Source organism: Dromaius novaehollandiae, chromosome 3 (assembly GCF_036370855.1).
Source record: "Dromaius novaehollandiae isolate bDroNov1 chromosome 3, bDroNov1.hap1, whole genome shotgun sequence".
Classification (NCBI taxonomy): Eukaryota; Metazoa; Chordata; class Aves; order Casuariiformes; family Dromaiidae; genus Dromaius; species Dromaius novaehollandiae.
The window spans coordinates 129944731-129953682 of NC_088100.1; the positions used below are offsets into that span (position 1 = coordinate 129944731).

Sequence of the window (8952 nt, forward strand, 5' to 3'; positions counted from 1 at the left end):
TATCCATCTCTGAAATGATCCATGCCCCTTTTTATTATAAATTATTCTAATTCGTTTTGTGGCATGGCAGAAATCCAGCATAACCAAAAATACACATGCAAACACAGGCTATAACAACTCTTCATTTCAGAGGGACTTATCCCTGATGATAGACTGGTACAGAGTCTGGGAGGCTTTGGCAACCCTTCTCCCAACAACACTTCTGCCGTGCTGACCCTTTCCTAAAGGGTGCTAGACACATCCTCCTATGCTACGTCCCTTCTTCATAAAAGAAGGATTTTTTCCTTAACCTCTTGATAAAGCCAGGGAAAAAGTGTTTAAATGGGAATGATTCCTCTGCTGTTTTGCAAGCTGCAGAAGTGTGACTTGGGTGTGGGGAAAGGGCTAGAGAGAACATTTGCAGGCCAGTGCAGGCCTTTCTTCCTTTCCTCCTCCACCATCCCCTGAGTGAAAAGCAGCAAGAGAGGCTGGGCGACTGTTCCAGCTCCTTTAGAGCTGGAGTTCAAATGGGGGAGGAAGGAAAAAAAAAAGATATATATAATTATATAGAGAGAGAGAAATCAGAAACACCCCAGAGCTAATAATAAGGGTTTTTAAACTTTCCTTGCGTAAGGAGCACAGGCTATTTTCGTAGCTCCTGAAAGAGCCCCTACGCACTTTGCTCATTCATGCCATAATAGCTCCAGAAGGAACCTGGAGCTGTGGCTTTCACATAAAATCAATGAGGAGGTCTGAAGCCCAATTTCGGGGAGGGGGGGAAATCAACAATTTAAACTCAGAAGACTACTGTCTTGTTAAATAATATGTTAAGATCTCATCTGCAAGCCTGTCCTGGGCAATGAGGGACAAATCAGGAAGAAACAGCAATACATACTAGCACACCATTAGCCACTGCTATGAGCACTGTGACTTCAGATTTCTTTGACCGTAAGATTTCAAACACTTATTTCATAGCAGTGATACACTAGCCATCCAAGCACCCCAAACAAATTATGCTACCAGGATAGTCGGGCAACGGATTATCACCACAACAGAAATAAATTATAACAGCTTTTATTCTCAGCAAGGAAAGAATTTATCTCATTTGGAATATGCTGGCAAAGGGGGCAATGGAAGGCTACACCTGAGATTTTTTTCCTCTAGATTTTCCAAAGTGGGCATGCCACAATAATCTGCAAAGCTGAAAAGGCAGGAACTGCTTTTCCCCAGAAATTGCACTGAAATATCTGAAGACAGGGAAGAATAAGATATTCTAAATGAAAGAGCAGCAGAGACAGCCTCCTTGTTCTGGCTGACTGCCGGGAGGATGCCCTGTTACTGGGCATTTATTATCGGCCATTACACATTGGCCTCTTTGCTCTAGGTCTTGGTATCGGACAATGCTGACCACTGCCAACAAGCCTAAAGATTCAGCTCTGCCTAAAGACTTCACTATCAGGTGTGATCCCTCCCATAGGAAGGAGGGCAATCACCTCCCAAAACACACAAATTAGCAGGTTCAGCAGAAGGACTGGTGAGTTCCTTGAAAGAAGTTTAGTCGGTTCAACATTCCTTTAAAAAGGTTTCACATTTTACCTTTACATCACCACAGAAATCCCACCTTGTTTCACAGCCTAGCTGTCATTTTGCACCACAAATTGAATACTACCTTTTTCATTTCACTAAGCTCACTCTCTTAAAGAGTATTTTGGTGCCTCCAATACATGTTCATAACTGGTGGCACCTGGCACTCAAGAGGTTATGATTCTGACCTCGATTTCTTTGGCAAAGCCAAGTATTCCAGTGCAAGATGAGGGAAAACCTGGCAACGCTTAATAACATCCCCGAGTTGCAGTCTCAGAGGTAACTAATACCCACTGCATATTAAAAACAAGAAGAGACTAAATCAGAGAAGACAGCCAAATAAACAGAAGCAGGCTGACCAAAAAAACGTGCAGCTTCGCAAAGCGGAGCAGAGGCGAGAAAACCTGCTTTGCTACAGCACAGGGCACACATCCAAAGCTGAGGACACCCGGGTGTTATTCCCAGCTTTGCTCCCAACTCCTCCTGCATGGCCACACTAACTCATCTCATCTCCAACTGGCTCTCCCTTTAGTTTCCCAGCAGTCATGAACCTTTTCCTTGCCAAGGGCAGAGGACCCTAAGCTGTTCTGGTGGCCCATACCTGCACAGGTACCTTTGCACCATATGACAGCGATGCAAGTGCTCTCCACACCCGAAAGAAAACAGGAGCTGGATGCCAGACCCCCAGCTTTCACCTTCCCACTGTAAGCTCTTTAGGACAGGAACTGCTGCCATTTATTTGTACCCTGCTTAGAGCGATGCTGTTCTGAGCTGGGATTCCCATGTTAATGGCATCCTATAGGCAAAGAGCAATACTGATAGTTCATTAAGACTTGAAAGAATAACAGCAAAGGGAAAAAAAAACTTGGCCAGAAAGAAGTGGAGAGAATCAAAAAAGAAAGAGAACTGGGCAGGACAAAAAAGAAAAACAATCAATGAAAAAAACTCACAAGAAATAAAACAAAAGAAGAGAAACAAGAGTGAGAAAGAGATAAACATGAATATCTGACTTCTTTTCAACAAAAAGTGTGTATAATTTTTATGAGAATATTAAGCTTTGATAATCAAAGCCAGTATTTTATTTTTCCCCCCCAGCAAATATATGAACGAACAAATGACATGAATTTAAATTTCAAAAAGGAAGATTCCAAGCTCTCAATACACTAAGTGTCTGGCTTATGAACCAAAAGACTGCACAGTAACTACAGTTCCTTCTCTATTCAGAAGTTCCCTTTCCAGAGTCACTGTCACTAGTGCAACTTTGCAGTTATGAGAAAACATCATTTTTGTTATTTCTTGGGATCCCTGTTTCCACTGTAGGAGCTAAAGAGGTTTGTTCAGGTTCAGCCGGGATCTCTTCACCCCCACTTTGTTCATTTCTGTATCCTTAAACTGTCCTTAACTGGACACCCATAACGATGCCCAAGATAGAGAACACTGAGTATCACAACAATTACAGGCAAATATTTTAGGGAATCAGGAATTTTCTTGCATACTGGGTTACCTCCAACTCCCTCAGCCTTTCTGCAGCTTCACCTGCTCAGTCATTAGACAACAGTGTCATTTCTAAACTGTAGCTGAGTATTAAAAGCACCATGCTGGCCCTCACTGGCTCTACTTAATTAGAGATTAGCAGAAACAACAAAGCATAGGGAAAATACAAACATAATTTTGTCCATTTCTTAGTAAAAAGGCTTGGGCTAGGAAAGAGATAAGGGGAAGGCTGCCTATTTTATCTGTAGGGCCGGCCTGGCAAGTTTGCCTTCGCTGGAACCACGCCTCCATCAGAATTCCCTCTGAAATGTCAACATGAACCATATTATTAATTCTCCAAGTTGCTGACCTTTACTGCTGCCTGCATCATAAATCTGGCATTTTGAACTGTTTCTATTCATACAAGAACATGCTTTGTAAGCCTCACGATATCGGAGTGCCGTACATAGGCTACTCACATGTCACAAAACAGAGTTTCCCTGCAGCGTTCCTGCAGCAGCTGCTGAGTTGGACTTTCTTAGTTCCGTAAAGTCCCTGGATTGCCATCAGTTATGCTATATACCACTACAGAAGCCGGGTTTCCTGGGATTCCTCAAAGCACTTAGTGTATCTTTGCTTGAATAACATTTTTCAGAGTACTTTATCAAAGGTCATAACACATGGAGATTTTTAAATAATTCGATTATGAACTTGAGTTTGTTTTTAACAAGGAAAAAAATATACCAAGTCCTTGGATTAGGAGATGGTGGTGCCCATTTACCGTTTCTCCCAATTAAAGTGTTTCATATAGCTCATCAGAACTTAATGTATCGTACATGTTACAGAGTGCTCAGCATAAGACCATCTATCTGTCATTTCTCTCTCCACAAGTACTTAATGTGATAAATGATCTGGTTGCTTGTCTTTCTAATATAAAAGCAGGAGAAGCTTTGAGACAAAGAAATAAAGGCCAACGCATACTACAGATCTTACAGTGATTAATATCAGCCCTCCTGACTCCCATCTCTGAAGTAGTTAAGGTCACTATTCCCCCTGCCTTTTTTTTTTAAAGCTGTGGATTTCAGTACATCTCACCAGAACCCTCCAAACACTTGAATTAATTTAATTTGAACCAGAAGCTGGAATGCAAGGGACATACAGCACTTGGGCTCCAGCAAAAAAAGTCACACCGGCATGTCATCAGAAAAATAAGTGACCTTCGCTCTTGCTTCTGCTGACAAACAGACACACTTCAAGCCACTTGCAGGCCAGGATGCTAGTGTGATTTCTGGAAGAGAATCTAATAAATAAAGATGAAAAAGAGTTTAAAAAAAGACTGACTACCTATTGTCTGAACTGAAAAAACCTGCCTTTTCAAATCCACTAATGGTTTGGCAAGCCTCCATGAAAGGCAGACAACAAATAGCATATTTTCCCTTTAACATGGAATCTGCAATAAGAAAAAGAAATCAGCATTTTATTGATTTCCATAATGCCATCTCTACAGCTTAACAAACTCAGCTGCTAACGCTAGTTCATGGATGCTATGGAAGCTTCCCAAAAAATTACATACCCTCCTCTTTGCTGAGCCCCAGGGCACTGTTGCTAACTTTCCAGAGGACCACTGCAGTGACAGTAAAGAAAAAACCCAACCTCGTCTTCATTACCTAAAACAAACTGCACACCAAATTTTGCTTATTTGAATGGGAAGTTAGAGAGGCTTAATTTTTAAGACAGGGAATAACAATTGCCAGTCTATGTATATTTTCAGATCTGCTGTCATGACAAGGAGTTCTCATTTAAACTCTTCTCCCCATCCCTATTTTTCTTTCTTCCTGAGAGTACATAACAGTATAACATAGAAATATTACAATAATAACGAATTCTAGGGAGACACTCTAAAGTCCTCAGCCCCAAAGTGTTTCAAGGATAACGGATATAAAAACTTTTGTGAATGTCACTATAATTAACATGGAAAAAATATTTTAAGGTGTTACCATTGCTATAGGGAATACTTTATAAGTGAATGCATATTTCAAAGATTTTTTTTTTAAACAGGTTTTTATTTCCAAAAAACCCTCAAACACTTCCTCACCTAAGATAAATAAAAGAAGATTTCTTCTTCTGGGCCTGAAACCCCAAGTTTCCCAAATAATTAAAATAAATTCTGCCATTTTTCTCCATTTCTTGAAAAATTCAGAGGTCCATAAACGGGCAAAAAGATCCAGTGTACCTCATGAGAATTTTGCTCAGTCGGGGTCTGCAGGATTTGGCCCAATTAATCTAGCACTGTCCATCTGGAAAGAATGCAGTAGGACTCTGCAGTGTAAACACACTCCACAAATGGATCTACCTACTCCCATTTTTTTGCCCCCCCCCCACCACTCTGCCTTGATATTTCAGATCCAGTTGCACTGTATTAATCAGCACTATCAAGATTCAATGTACTGTCTGAGTTAAAACAGCTTAATTTTTACTATGGGTTTCCCATGCATATAATACTTTAACTCGTTGATCTATTTCCTCTGAGCATCATGAAATGTGTGGATTTTTGTTTAACAAACAAGTTGACAGTATCAATACAGAGTTGGAGAACCTCTAAAAACAATCCGTTTTGCATAATTAATGTTAATTACAATAACATCTCAATCAGTGACACAAAAGCTTCGCAATGAACACAGTCATACAAGGAAGTGAAAATGCAAAACAAACATGGAAGAATTGTGTCTTGTTCTGAAGGAGTATCAGCCAAACTTGCAATAGATTTATAAATAAGAACATAAAGGCAGGAGACAGCTCTGCTTTGTTAGACATTTTCTTTACAGTCTGTTTAGTACAGAGCTTTCTAGTGAGGCTGTAATGAGAGAGAGGATCTGAGCTGTGGACACTTCAGATAATATTATCTTCCTACAACATCACATCCAAGCCATTATCAACTGCTTTAAAGAAAAACAACTGAGGGCTTGATCCTGCTACTAGTAACTTCAACAGCAAACATTTAACAATGCTATGTGCATTTTTTTTAATGCAGAAATAAAACAAAACCTTGAACACTGCATGTAGGTATGGATTCCCTCAGGCACAGAAGAATTTCAGGACAAGATAACGGCTTTTCCAACAATCTTTTTTCTATTTTCCTTAGCAACAAAAGAAACACAGAAAACTTACTCGCTTGTTTCACTGGTAGCACAGAGGTCTTAAACAGTTATTCTTGGTATGGTCATTTAACAGAGCAGCTTTACATTTAATCCTTGAAAATTTTCTTCAGGTCCCAAGAAAAATAGTTATCCAATATATACTTATTTCAAGGAAAGAAAAAAAAAAAGTTTTAAGAGAATAACTGCCATTCTTACTCACCCACATTGGTACTTTAGTACATGAGTAGTCACAGAAGCATCACAGGGAGTACTTATGCAGTAAAGTACCATTCAGCGTGAGTAAGGGCAGCATAATTAGGTCTGATGAGCGCAGGAATCAGAGCTTGTCACGTCACTAGTATACGGGAGCCTTCTAAAAACATGGGATTCTTGATTACTTTTCACATTAATGTAAATCTGCTCCATTAAAGTTAATGAAGTTTCACTGGTGTTAAACTAGTACCAGAGGAGATGCAGGCCCACATCATGTTGATTTAAGAGACCACAGCTAAAGGACTCTCCGTTAGGGCAAAAGCAACAGAGATTTAGGATGTTTTAAGCCATATTGGGGTAAACCTTGCGAAAAGGCTATGGGCTGGCTTCATATTCAGTATCCTTACCTCCTCAGGGTTGATTTTGTTTGTTTATTTGTTTCCCCTCCTCTCTCTCTAGATTCAAGCAAGACAAGATTTGTTAAAGACTGTTTTCTCTAGAAGCAAACTAACATATCACTTTAGCAGTCATTGACTAAAGCCAAACTTTGCTTCCTCTTATTTACAAGAGTGCTTGCCTTAAAAGAAAAGTAAACGGCAGGGGAAGGAAACTTCATGTGCAGGATCCCAAAATGGTACCGGCCTTTTAACAAAAGTTTAACAGACATTTCCTTAATTTTCAGATGTCCGAGAAAGATGATTTTGGAGCGCTGCAAGGTCTGGTAAATACAGCTGTTGGTCTCTGCGTAACCTGGATTACGAAGATCCAGCAATTAAGAATAATAGCTAAAGCCAGCAAAATACTAAGGCTTCGGAAGTTCTGCACGTGGAAACGCTGTCCTGCCTGCTGGGGTTTTCCATGCATCTGTGTTATTCTAGCCACTCTGCATGCACAACACACAAGAAGGCACGCCACATTCACGTTTCTAAAAATACACTTCGAAAATCAATAGCAACGAAAGGGAGACGTAGCCGTTTTACGCTGAGTGCTCCCAGTCTCAGCCCAGCCCAGCAAGGGGGCTTCACACCGAAGACCGCCACTGCGGGCGGGAGACCCCCCGCCCCCGGGAGGCAGGGCTGAGACCGGGTGCCTTCACGCACCCGCCGCGGGCTCCAGCACCTGCGGGAGGCGGCTTCCCCCTCCTCCAGACCCCGAGCTCGGCCCTGCCCGCTGCCTCCGGGGCAGCGAGGAGCCCGCACACGCCGCGGGCGATCGCCGCGCCGACCTGCAGCGCGGGTCGCGGGAGCCCCTCGCCCTCCGCCCCAGGGGCCGCCACCGCCCGCGGGCACAGCAGCCGCCCCCGGCGACGCCGCGTTATTGTTGCCGCCGCGGTTTGAACCCGGCCACCGCAACCCCCGCCCCGGGCCTCCCCCAACCCAGCCCGGCCCGGCCCCGCCGCGGGGGGCGGGCAGGAGGCACCCGGCGAGCCGGGGAAGGGCACTCACCCGCTCCGGGGGGCTCCGCGGCGAGGGGCGGCGAGGACCGTTGAGGGCAGCGCGGGGGGCGGCAGTCGGAGGGGGCAAAACGGGGGGAAATAAAACAGAGAGAGGGAGGCGGAGGGGGCGGAAAGGCAGCAGAGGAATTTAAAGAAAGAAAGAAAGAAAGAAAAAAAACAACTACGGCGGCGAAGCCCCCAGCGCGGCGGGGGAGAGGCGGACGCGGGAGCCGGTGCTGTGGCGCCTCGGCTCTATCCCATGCCGCTGCGGGGCCCAGGCAGCGGCAGCCTAGCTGGGGGGGAAGTGACACCGTGACCAGCGCGGCCCGCCAGCCATGTACCAGGGGAGGAGGCGGGGGCCGGGGCAGCCCAGGCAGCGGCGGAGGCAGCGCCGCCCGCCCGCACACGGCATTTAACGGCGCTGACGGGCCGCGCCGTGACTCACACACGCGAGTTAGTCACAGGGCGGGCCCGGGCGCCGGGGAGGGGGGAAGGGGGGAGCACCGCGCCGCACCGCCCACCGGCCGCCCAGCCAGCCTATGGGGCGCTGCCGCCCGCGGGATTGGCGCGGCGGCCGGCCAATGGGCGCGCGGGGCTGCCCCCGCGCCGGAGTGGCCCCCTCCGGCCCAATGAGTCTTCTGAGGACACTGCCGCGAAGTGTTGGGGAGGGGTGGAGAGTCCCCGCGGGGCGGGCGTTGCGCCCGGGGCTGCCGGCGCGGCCAATCAGAACGGAGCCCTTGGTTGATGGGCGGCGCAGCGCGGACCAATCAGGAGGGGAGAAGGGGGCTGGAAGGCGCGTTCTCCGCCCCCTCGCGGGGAGCTGGTCACGCAGCGCGCGGAGGGCGGGGGAGGGAGCGTGACGGGGAGCGGGGCGCGCGGCAGGCTAACGGCCCCAACGGCCCCCAACGGTTCAGCTCGGGCGGGCGGCAGAGCCACCGCGGCCGGCGGAGGGGACGCGGCGGGGGGGCTCCGCGACGCCGGTCGGGGCCGGGGAAGGGAGCGGCGTCCCGGGGAGCCGAGGCGGCCGCGGGAGAGCAGCCGGGGTCGTTCCGCGGGAGCAGGGCGGCTGGGCCCGCCCCGGGGGCAGCGGGAGGGGCCGGGGGCAAGAGCCGCAGCAGGCTGCGGTGACAC

The 8952-nt window shown here is 46.7% G+C and overlaps 1 protein-coding gene across 1 annotated transcript in view; it reads right to left on the reverse strand.

Moving 5' to 3' along the window:
• Nucleotides 1-7940, reverse strand: part of SERTAD2 (SERTA domain containing 2) — a 75752-nt gene extending 67812 nt beyond the window's left edge. The window contains exon 1 of the mRNA XM_026110486.2: nucleotides 7832-7940. The gene's annotated coding sequence lies outside the window, so the exon portion shown is untranslated. The remainder of the gene's footprint in view (nucleotides 1-7831) is intronic.
• Between the last annotated feature and the right edge of the window lie 1012 nt (nucleotides 7941-8952).